This window comes from Neoarius graeffei, chromosome 22 (genome assembly GCF_027579695.1).
Source record: "Neoarius graeffei isolate fNeoGra1 chromosome 22, fNeoGra1.pri, whole genome shotgun sequence".
Classification (NCBI taxonomy): domain Eukaryota; kingdom Metazoa; phylum Chordata; class Actinopteri; order Siluriformes; family Ariidae; genus Neoarius; species Neoarius graeffei.
Genome location: NC_083590.1, coordinates 21,114,053 through 21,126,223, shown reverse-complemented (window position 1 = coordinate 21,126,223; position 12,171 = coordinate 21,114,053). Strand labels below are relative to the sequence as shown.

Here is a 12,171-nt window from a genome sequence, read left to right as displayed (position 1 = left end):
GTGTGAGACGGACTCTTTGCTTTAAAAAAGCAAAAAATAAATACAACCCCGATTCCAAAAAAGTTGGGACAAAGTACAAATTGTAAATAAAAACGGAATGCAATAATTTACAAATCTCAAAAACTGATATTGTATTCACAATAGAACATAGACAACATATCAAATGTCGAAAGTGAGACATTTTGAAATTTCATGCCAAATATTGGCTCATTTGAAATTTCATGACAGCAACACATCTCAAAAAAGTTGGGACAGGGGCAATAAGAGGCTGGAAAAGTTAAAGGTACAAAAAAGGAACAGCTGGAGGACCAAATTGCAACTCATTAGGTCAATTGGCAATAGGTCATTAACATGACTGGGTATAAAAAGAGCATCTTGGAGTGGCAGCGGCTCTCAGAAGTAAAGATGGGAAGAGGATCACCAATCCCCCTAATTCTGTGCCGACAAATAGTGGAGCAATATCAGAAAGGAGTTCGACAGTGGGGTGGCACAGTGGTGTAGTGGTTAGCGCTGTCGCCTCACAGCAAGAAGGTCCTGGGTTCGAGCCCTGGGGCCAGCGAGGGCCTTTCTGTGTGGAGTTTGCATGTTCTCCCCGTGTCCGCGTGGGTTTCCTCCGGGTGCTCCGGTTTCCCCCACAGTCCAAAGACATGCAGGTTAGGTTAACTGGTGACTCTAAATTGACCGTAGGTGTGAATGTGAGTGTGAATGGTTGTCTGTGTCTATGTGTCAGCCCTGTGATGACCTGGCGACTTGTCCAGGGTGTACCCCGCCTTTCGCCCGTAGTCAGCTGGGATAGGCTCCAGCTTGCCTGCGACCCTGTAGAAGGATAAAGCAGCTAGAGATAATGAGATGAGATGAGATGAGTTCGACAGTGTAAAATTGCAAAGAGTTTGAACATATCATCATCTACAGTGCGTAATATCATCAAAAGATTCAGAGAATCTGGAAGAATCTCTGTGCGTAAGGGTCAAGGCCGGAAAACCATACTGGGTGCCCGTGATCTTCGGGCCCTTAGATGGCACTGCATCACATACAGGCATGCTTCTGTATTGGAAATCACAAAATGGGCTCAGGAATATTTCCAGAGAACATTATCTGTGAACACAATTCACCGTGCCATCCGCCGTTGCCAGCTAAATCTCTATAGTTCAAAGAAGAAGCTGTATCTAAACACGATACAGAAGCGCAGACGTCTTCTCTGGGCCAAGGCTCATTTAAAATGGACTGTGGCAAAGTGGAAAACTGTTCTGTGGTCAGACGAATCAAAATGTGAAGTTCTTTATGGAAATCAGGGACGCCGTGTCATTCGGACTAAAGAGGAGAAGGACGACCCAAGTTATCAGCACTCAGTTCAGAAGCCTGCATCTCTGATGGTATGGGGTTGCATTAGTACGTGTGGCATGGACAGCTTACACATCTGGAAAGACACCATCAATGCTGAAAGGTATATCCAGGTTCTAGAGCAACATATGCTCCCATCCAGACGACGTCTCTTTCAGGGAAGACCTTGCATTTTCCAACATGACAATGCCAAACCACATACTGCATCAATTACAGCATCATGGCTGCGTAGAAGAAGGGTCCGGGTACTGAACTGGCCAGCCTGCAGTCCAGATCTTTAACCCATAGAAAACACTTGGCGCATCATAAAACGGAAGATATGACAAAAAAGACCTAAGACAGTTGAGCAACTAGAATCCATTATCTCACTAGAATACATTTTCTCAGTTTAAACATTTGATATGTCATCTATGTTCTATTCTGAATAAAATATGGAATTTTGAAACTTCCACATCATTGCATTCCGTTTTTATTTACAATTTGTACTTTGTCCCAACTTTTTTGGAATCGGGGTTGTAGTAGTCTTAGGTCCAGTGAGTGCAGTTTTATGCGGAAATGATCTGTAGGTTTTACTGAGCATCTTCTAGAACCAGCCCCAGTTCTTCTGGACACTTTGACTGTCACATTCGCTTCTTCATTTTGCACCAAAACCCAGCAGCCTTAATTATGTTTTCTTTTTTAATCTGAAAAATGCTCTGTTATGGAATATACTACTCAGATACCTTTTTTTTCTGTAACATTTAATTTTGTGCTGGAAAATGAAATGAACGTTTGGACTCTAAAATGTTTTGTGTTGTTGAATTGGTAAGTCATAAAATAGAAATCTATAACAAAGTTTGTCAGAAAAAAAAAAAAACAATAGGGTGCCGAAGACTTTTGCACCGTACTGGACCTTGTGTTAAAAAGAAAATAATGCACTAAGTTGAAATGAGATTTTACTCCGTGTGACGATATTAATATTAAACATCAACAAAACCACGTTGTAAGAATTGGAACTATTTATCTCGGTTGATGTCTGTCAGATTAGTGCAGGGTTGGCTTTTTTTCCCCTTCTCCTGAAAATACTACTGCACATGTAGATTTTAACATATGACCCACACTTTGCTTTGCGCTGCTCCAACCTCGTCTGTGCTGACACTTGGACTAGGCCTTGGATCTGTTTGCACAACACCCACACCCCCTACATGTACATTAATATACCCATGTTCCCTCTTATTTATACCGCAAGCTGGCCTAGTGGTTAGCGTGTCCACCTCTCGATCGGGAGATCACAAGTTCTCCTCGCAGTCGGGTCATACCAAAGACCATCATAAAAATGGTACCTAATGCCATCTAGCAAGGACGCTGCAATACAGATGTGAGTAGGGAGTCAAACTCCTGTGGTTACCAGAGGACCGACCCCCACTGTAACCCTAGCTGTATAATAGGCGAGAGGCTGAGGGCTAGAGAAGCGAAGATCAGCGCCGCCCTTAAGGACCTGGTTAGTACTGGAACAAGAGACTGCCTGGGAAGACCAGGTCCTGGCATGGGAAAGACTTTGAATTTGACCCCTTATTACTTGCGAAAATCGGAGATTTTTGCAAGTATGTTGATCTGTCCGTTTGTCTGTTGGTGCTCTAGCGTCATCATTTCTTGACCAATCTTCACCAAAATGCACAGGCCAACTCACTAGGGTCACACAAAGACATCATTAGTTTTTGGTAGGTCAAGGAACAAAGGTCAAGGTCACCAAGGTCAAATCTTGTAAAAACACCTAATTGGCCATAACTTCCGTTTCTTTGTGATTTTTGCAAGTATTGTGATCTGCACGACGTTTCATTTTAAATATTTATGAGATTTCTTAGCAATTTCATGGCCTCTACCTCAGCCAGATGTTGCACAGTATTACAACTGTGCACTTTATTCCAAATATAGTCCATGGATACTGTTGCTACACTGTCAGAAATAGGGGTACAGGAGGAGTCCATTTCTGTACCTTAAGGTACAATCTATACTAATGTCCCCCCTAGGGCTCATTATTGGACCTTAAGGTAACTATAGTATGTGTTCCTTTTTAAGGCCTAAAAGGTCTCCAAATATATTCCCAATCAGTATATAAAGGATACAAATAAGTACCTTAGAGGGTACTGATCCATTGACAAGCTGGTGTATCCCTAAAGGTGCAATAATATACTTTGTTTTCTGAGATTGTACCATCTCTATTACACTTTTAGATTTTTCCTTTTCTGCTTGTATCCAAGTAAATTCTGCTTGATGTAAATTCTATTTTGCCATCGACCTTCATAAAAAGCATTCCGCTTCACGTCATACAGTACTGTGTTGGGGTTACACATGTGTGACCAGTGAAATTTGAATTTGATTTGAATTTCAACTCGTACGAACAAAACGACATTGTTTTATACCCAACCCAAGAAAATTGGGCGACCATCTGTGACAATGAAACCCTGAATTTCTTCTGAATGATTCGAGCTCGTTCAGGTGTCGTCGTCCGATCCGTGCACGTCTCGTCACGTCTGATTTCCGCCGAGCAGGATTTTCGCTTGTGACTTTGGAACCCACCTTATATGAGAGAAGCTCAAATTTCTGTCGTTTACTTAATTTATTTCTAAAAAGACTCTTTAATAAAAAATGATTAAATACACTCCAGCCTCGCAGTAGTCTAGCTGTTGTTTTTCGACTTCAGGAACATTTATTAAAGCCAGACATTCTTTCTGTTATTTATAGTGTTGTTTTAAGACACCCGGTTCCACTTGATCGCCCATGTTATAAAGCCAGTAGCGGAGTCACTTGCCGAGCTCTCGTATGATCTCGCATGCATCCTGTTTTCACTGCTGCAGACACAAACCAAAGCCACACAGGATCTCTGCTCAGCTCACACACAGCGACACACTCCTACAAAGCTGCAAATGTACCCAGCATGCAAATCGACCCTGTTTTGCTGCTTTCTCGTTATGAATATCGTGTTTCATGGATGTCCTTCTGCAAAGAGCTTGCTTTAGTGTGCGTACACCATGAAGACTGGCAGAACTGTTCGGTGGACAAATCATAAATTCCTTAGCTAGCTCACCAGGTCACAGGTTTTGCCTGGAAATCTAATTGACGAATCATTCAGCTTAAAAGTGGTAGCTAATGTAATAATGTACAGCAAGCTATTTTCCCTGTTAAGTGCATGAACGAGTGTAGGATTATATTGATGTCCCTGACTCAAACTCTGAAAGTCATTTTGGATATGAGCTACGGTGTTTGGGCTTCACATCACATGTAAAATTATTATCTGAATCTAGCTAACATGTTTACTTTCTTTCGATGTGTTGTGCTAGCTTGACTTTATCTTTTATTTTGCACAGATTAGTCAGTGTTTCCACGTACCCATGCGTTTCTGATGCTGAAAAGTTCATTTGACATCCGTGCATCAAATAAAATTTTTTTTTTTAAATCGTTCTCCTCGTATGTAGACGTGTGTGGTGCAGCAGGTGGTGGGATTCGGAAACACACTGTAGTTTCAGCATTGATGTCCTGTTTAGATTTGGTTGAGGAAGGCAAATAGGAAAGAAGCAGGGTTTGTTTTTCTTTTTCTGGATGTTGAACGTACTTGTCCACCAGGCAACTTAAAAAAAAAAAAAATAAAAAAAATATAGACACAACATCTGCTTGTCTCAGACGCCTGGTGTACTGATTTGTCCATGGCTGTTGATGTGATAGTGTGGGAAAATCAGAATCGGAAAGTTAGTTACCGAATGAATTAGGATTACAGAACTGAATCTCAGTGTAAAAATGGCTCTTGGACCAAAAAAAACCTGCATCAAGATGTTGCATTATATATATATATATATATATATATATATATATATATATATATATATATATATACTACCATTCAAAAGTTTGGGGTCACCCAGACAATTTTGTGTTTTCCATGAAAAGTCACACTTTTATTTCCCACCATAAGTTGTAAAATGAATAGAAAATATAGTCAAGACATTTTTCTGGCCATTTTGAGCATTTAATCGACCCCACAAATGTGATGCTCCAGAAACTCAATCTGCTCAAAGGAAGGTCAGTTTTATAGCTTCTCTAAAGAGCTCAACTGTTTTCAGCTGTGCTAACATGATTGTACAAGGGTTTTCTAATCATCCATTAGCCTTCTGAGGCAATGAGCAAACACACTGTACCATTAGAACACTGGAGTGAGAGTTGCTGGAAATGGGCCTCTATACACCTATGGAGATATTGCACCAAAAACCACACATTTGCAGCTAGAATAGTCATTTACCACATTAGCAATGTATAGAGTGGACTTCTGATTAGTTTAAAGTGAACTTCATTGAAAAGAACAGTGCTTTTCTTTCAAAAATAAGGACATTTCAAAGTGACCCCAAACTTTTGAACGGTAGTGTATGTATATTTTTTTTTCAGTGTGTGATTATTTGTCATATCAGGTGATAGCTCCTGAAGATATTCTACACTAAAGCTGGCCTGAGTTTCCCAAAAGCATCGTAGCACAAAGATTACCATTAAATGGTACAGTAGAACAAGCAACACAATGAACACTCTTCTAGTTAAGATGCTCTTAGTGTTAAGAGGCTTTTGGGAAACCCACCCCTGATGGGGACACACAGACTATCCTAAGACATCTGTTATTAATCTTGGGTTAGATTGGTACATTGTATTTTGTCTGTTATCAGTCAGTCCCAGTCCCAGACCTTCATCCATGTCTGTTTTCACCCACTGTAAGATTAAAATCTTATATACGACCACAACCTCCCTTTAAAAGAGACATTTAAAAAAAAAAACTTTTTTGAAATCTATGTCCCCTACAAGAGGTTGTTTTTTTTTCCCTCTCCACAATTTTTAAAAGTCCAGGCTCCGAACAAGTCTAGACTGAAGATGAGACTAAAGCCAAAGCTCTACGTATGTTTACAGGCAATAGAGTGTTCAGATTTAATATGTTATTAAGTTCCTCTTAGCAAAACTGTCAGTGCGTATGAGTAATGCGTATCTCACACCTCTGCACAGCTATGCTGATTTTCAGATTTCCTGGAATTGCTTTTGAAGTGGGTGAGGTATAGATCACATGTAGGCTGGGAACTAAATGTATGCGAAGAAGGTACACGTTAAATGAGCCTCAGATTTACATGCGTTATTCGTTCATGTAAATAGCAAACGTGCCATTGTGACACAAATGTATAAAGTTGTGAAGGTTTGTCCTGGTGCACGATGCGTTTGATATAAAACTGGATATAAAGGGTATTTTCTGAGCTGTGTTTGGTTTTTGTTTTTCCTCTGTAACTCGTGCTATAGGTTACAGCTCAAACTTGCATACACAAGTTTCATTTTTAAACAGTTACCGGAAAGTTCCAGAAAGTTACACTTCCGGTATTTTAGTACTAACATACCTCTGAGGGAAAGTTAGCAATATTAGCTAGTAATGACGGAGATTACAATACAAGGTACCATGGATGTGCTACTCCAGCCATAAACTTAAAAGTTATAAAGTTGTAAGTAAAGTTTATTTATTTATTTATTTATTTATTTGACACTTTCAACAAAGCGCTTTACAAGACCCATTAAGAGCATACAAAGGACAAAGAAAGACATAAAAGACAAACAACACTAAAATACTTAAAATGCAGAGCAATGCAACATACAACCCAAACATCTGTCGAAGCAGATACGTCTTTAACTACCAGATGGAATAAAACATGGCGGGATGTGCTGTTTATTTTCTTATAACAGCACATCACAAGCATCGAAAGTGCTTTATTCCTCTTATACCACAGCAATTTTCAAACAATTGCAAGTTTTCATTGATTAAAGAAAAATGCATTGAACTTTTATTCAGTTATTGTTACGTTTAATGTAGTGGAAGGTCTATGAAACAAACGAGGGAATTAGTCAGCACCTCTTAACCAATCAGAATCCAGGATTCGCCAGTTCGTTGGGTAATTTAGTACAAAATGGTGGGATGAGGGGAATGTGCTGGCTGTCCTCATAAATATAAGGATAAATGCCGATCAGATGTGGTGTTATTAATGTGATGTCAAAGGAGTCTGAGGTCTTTTCTTATAGCAGAAGCAAAAATCATGATATAACAATGAAATAAAATTTATCTTAATTTGGGGAAAAAATATCCAAGAAATTATTAAAGTGGTCTTATATACACTTGGGTAATAAATGTATTTTACTACTACTACTACTACTACTACTACTACTAATAATAATAATAATAGTAATAATATTTTTTTTGCCAAGAAGCCTTTATTTGTCAAATGTACAGTTGTGGTCAGAAGTTTGCATACAGTGATATGAATGCCATCTTGGATATGGATGTCATGGCAATATTTGGGCTTTCAGTAATTTCTTTGAACTGTTCTTTTTCTGTGGCAGAATGATTTTACAGCATACAGCTTTAATTAAAAAAAAAACACTAGAATTTGGTGCACAACTTTTAATTTTCTTTGGGTTTTCTGAAATCAACACAGGGTCAAAATTATACGTACAGGGTCAAAAATTTACATATGCTCACTTAGATTATTAATTCAGAGGTGCTGAAACTTCCAAAATGTCTCTCATCTTGCCAAGGCCAAGGTCTCTTAACTTCCTGTTAGTGATCATGATTGACTCCAGCTGGTAGCTTCTCCGTGCCTTCATAAAAAGGGTTTGTTTACAGCACTCATTGGATTGACCAACAAACAGTAACATGGGAAAGTCCAAGGAGCTCAGTGCAGATCTGAGAAAGAGAATTGCAGATATACGCAACTCCGGAATGTCTCTTCGAGCCATTTCTAAACAACTGCAAATTCGAAGATCAGTTCAAACAATTGTATGCAAGTTATTGTGAGGTGGAGTCACTTTGCCAAGTCACTTTGCTTCAAGGAAACCCAAACTGTCACCCTCAGCTGAAAGGAAATTGGTTTGGATGGTCAGGAACAACCCCGGAACCATCATGGCACAGCCCTGCCATGAACTGGAAGCTGATGGTGATCTGAACTGTAGACAGTGATCCATGGACTAAGAGGCTGCTACCCAAGAAATAACCCCCTGCTCCAAAACTGACACCTTCAAGCTTAACTAAAGTTTGAAGCTGACCACACAGACAAAGAAAAAAGCCTTCTGGAGGAAAGCTGTATGATCAGATGAGACAAAGATTGAGTTGTTTGGCCACAATGACCACCATGTACAGAGGGACACTGTACCAGCTGGTGGTGGTGGTAGGATCATCATGCTCTGGGGCTGGTTTGCTGCCATTGGAACTGGCTCATTGCACAAAGTGGATTGAATAAAGAAGGAGGACTACCTCAGAATTCTTCAGCATAAACGATCAGAAACTTGAACACGACTTGGAAGTTACAACAGGACAATGAACCCAAATGCGCATCAGAGCTGGTTGTGGAGGATAAAGCAGGTTAACATTAAGCTTAAAACAAGTCCTGACTTCAACCCTATTGAAAATATATGGACCGTGCTTATAAGTAGAGTCTATGCCAAATTGAACTCTACCATGAAGAGTCGTGAAATATCCAACCAGAATTCTGCCAGAAGCTTGGTAAACAAAAATGTTTGGTCAAGGTGAATCTTGTGAAGAAACATTTTACCATTAACATTAGGTGTGCTTTATGAACATTTTTGACCCTGTGTGTATAATTTTGACGCTGTATTCATTTCAGAAAACCCAAAGAAAATTAAAACTTGTGCAGCAAATTCTAGTGGTTTTTTTTAATTAAAGCTTTATGCTGTACAATCATTCTGCCCCAGAAAAAGAACAGTTCAAAGAAATTACTGAAAGCCCAAATATTGCCATGACATTCATATCCAAGATGACATTCATGTCACTGTATGTAAACTTCTGACCACAACTGTACACTCAAGCACAGATTTACCGTAAGCACACCGTGAAATTCCTCCTCTGCATTTAACCCATCTGAAGCAGTGAACACACACATTCATACACAAGTGAGCACTGAGCACACTCACATACTCGGAGCAGTGGGCAGCTATGCTACAGCGCCCGGGCAGCAGTTGGGAGTTAGGTGCCTCACTCAAGGGCACTTCAGCCCAACCTCAGCCCATGGCTGCCCCATGTTAAACTAACTGCATGTCTTTGGACTGTCGGGGGAAACCGGAGCACTCGGAGGAAACCCATGCAGACACAGGGAGAACATGCAAACTCCACACAGAAAGGCCCTCGCCGGCCACGGGGCTCGAACCCAGAACCTTCTTGTTGTGAGGCGACAGTGCTAACCACTACAACACCGTGCATTTAATATCAGAGTTTCCACAAACATGGCTCTTCACCTGATATAGAAGCTAAATATACCATACATACTCTACTCATGTTAAAAATCCTAAATACTAATTGTTAAACTTGTAATACTAAATATAAAGGATAAGAAAGTTTCCTAGCCTGAGATATACAAAAAAACACTTTTACTTACAATACAAAATATTGGACATGTATGAAAAATAAGTCTCATCTCATTATCTGTAGCCGCTTTATCCTGTTCTACAGGGTCACAGGCAAGCTGGAGCCTATCCCAGCTGACTACGGGTGAAAGGCGGGGTACACCCTGGACAAGTCGCCAGGTCATCACAGGGCTGACACATAGACACAGACAACCATTCACACTCTCACCTACAGTCGATTTAGAGTCACCAGTTAACCTAACCTGCATGTCTTTGGACTGTGGGGGAAACCGGAGCACTCGGAGGAAACCCACGCGGACAACATGCAAACTCCACACAGAAAGGCTCGCCAGCTACGGGGCTCGAACCCGGATCTTCTTGCTGTGAGGCGACAGCGCTAACCACTACACCACCGTGCCGCCCCTGAAAAATAAGTCAAATTTAAAATTTGAGCAATACTATGATACTACTACTACTACTACTACTAATAATAATAATAATAATACATTTTACATGTAGCTAAATGTCCTTTATAAAATTTTTATTCAAATAAAATAATTTGAGAAAAAAATTATAAACCAATTACGAAGAACAGTAAAATAAATCATAATGCAAAAATTAAAAACATTTAATTAAAGTAAAATTAAATAAAAGTACAATTAGGTAGATGGAGATAAAAACTTAATACATTATATACTGTGTATAAATGCTATAAAAATTTATGGTATTTCTTTTAAATCATAGATTGGTGAATATTTAATAGTAATATAATATTCAAATGTGTAAAGGAGATATAGCAAGAACTGGACTTGCAAAAAAGTGACAAAAATATGTTTGGGATATATATATATATATATATATATATATATATATATATATATATATATATATATATATATATATAATATAATAAAGGGTAAGTCAAAAAGTTCTAAGACAGATGTTATAATTTCAAAAAGAATTCAAAAAAAGAGTACAAAGAAGGAATTCTCCAATGGAAACATTGCTTGCAGAAGTGTTTAGACTTAAATGGAGGATATGTAGAGAAATAGCTGTTATTTTCATAAATAAAGATTTTTTTTATTTGCCTTCTGCCTTACAGTTAATAGGGCCAGAAAAGGAATGAAGCATGTATTAGCCGTAAAAGTTGGTCCATGTGCACTAGCTCTTCTTGGCTCAGGACTTTTCTGGGTCTGTCTTTAATCCTGGAGCTGTGAGAGCTGTGGTGTGGCTTTACTGTGCTGGGAAACACACACAGGCAGGTGGTGAAAAGACTTGGCAGCGTTCGAGCTCTCTTGGCTCTTTTTTAATAGAAAGCCGACGTGATTGCCTTCAAAGCCACTCTGCGTTTCCTCGGTCGGCTCTTGAGCTGATCTATCTACAAAAGGCTTGTCTACGAAATGGGACTTCCATCTTCTAGATGAATGGAGTCTTCTGCGAGACCTGCTGCAGCTGTGAGTGCTCCAAAAACGGTTCAGCTTGGCCTGCTGATGTTTTTTTTTAATCCTCTCCTCAATATATTTTCCTCCAGAAACGTAGCAACACACACAGGAATGCTGTTAAAACAAGTGTGATACACCAGTTGCCTGTGATTCAGAAGAATCTGGGAAGAAAAAAAAAAAGCTTTTTCTTTTTTCCTCCTCCTGACTGTGGGTGGGGGTGCTGGACACACATCACCATGAGAGATGGGGTCTTCTATTTATAGACGTCTGCTTTGTCGTAATAACTTATTAATCACACTGAGCCACGGCGTCGCTATTTCTAATTTCCTCTTCAAGCCCAGAACAGTCCAGTTTTTCATATGTGTGGTGATGGTGGTGGAGGTTTTAGCACAAAGATCTGTTTAGTCACAGAGATCCTAGCTGCTGCTATTTAGATGAAATAATAGAGATTTCCCAAGTGATTTGTAACGGGTTTTCCCTTCTACAGCCCCGGGGGGCACCATGCTTGCACAGCTGGTGGAGGATTTCTATCCAAAACATCCTGTTTCTCTAGAAACTTCACTTTTACGACATCTACAATAACTGCTTAATTCTGGACCAGACCCTTCTTCTTCCCTTAAATTAGTTGCACTCAGAAGTCACGTAATTGATTGATTTGATTATGGTTGACCTGTCTGCAAAGGAAATGTCATATGATGTTAATATTAACACATTTGTTCACAGAAGGCCTTGGAGTTTGTTGGAGATATCGAAACAAAGAGCAGTATAAAGAACATAAGTGTGATGGGGGGAATTCCAGGTTGTGGAAAAGGATCAATCCGGGTTTGGTTATAAAAATGACGTATGATATAAAATGGCTCAGCCATGGCCTGAAGGTTAAAGAAGCAGACTTGGTGCCAAAAGGTCATAGGTTTGATTCCCTGGACCAGCAGGAAAATGTGTGTGTGAGGGGTGAATGAACTTTCCCCTCCCTTTACATCCATAG

At 39.6% G+C, this 12,171-nt stretch overlaps 1 protein-coding gene across 1 annotated transcript in view; it reads left to right on the top strand.

Moving 5' to 3' along the window:
• Positions 1-12,171, top strand: part of glcci1a (glucocorticoid induced 1a) — a 94,915-nt gene that overhangs the window by 39,124 nt on the left and 43,620 nt on the right.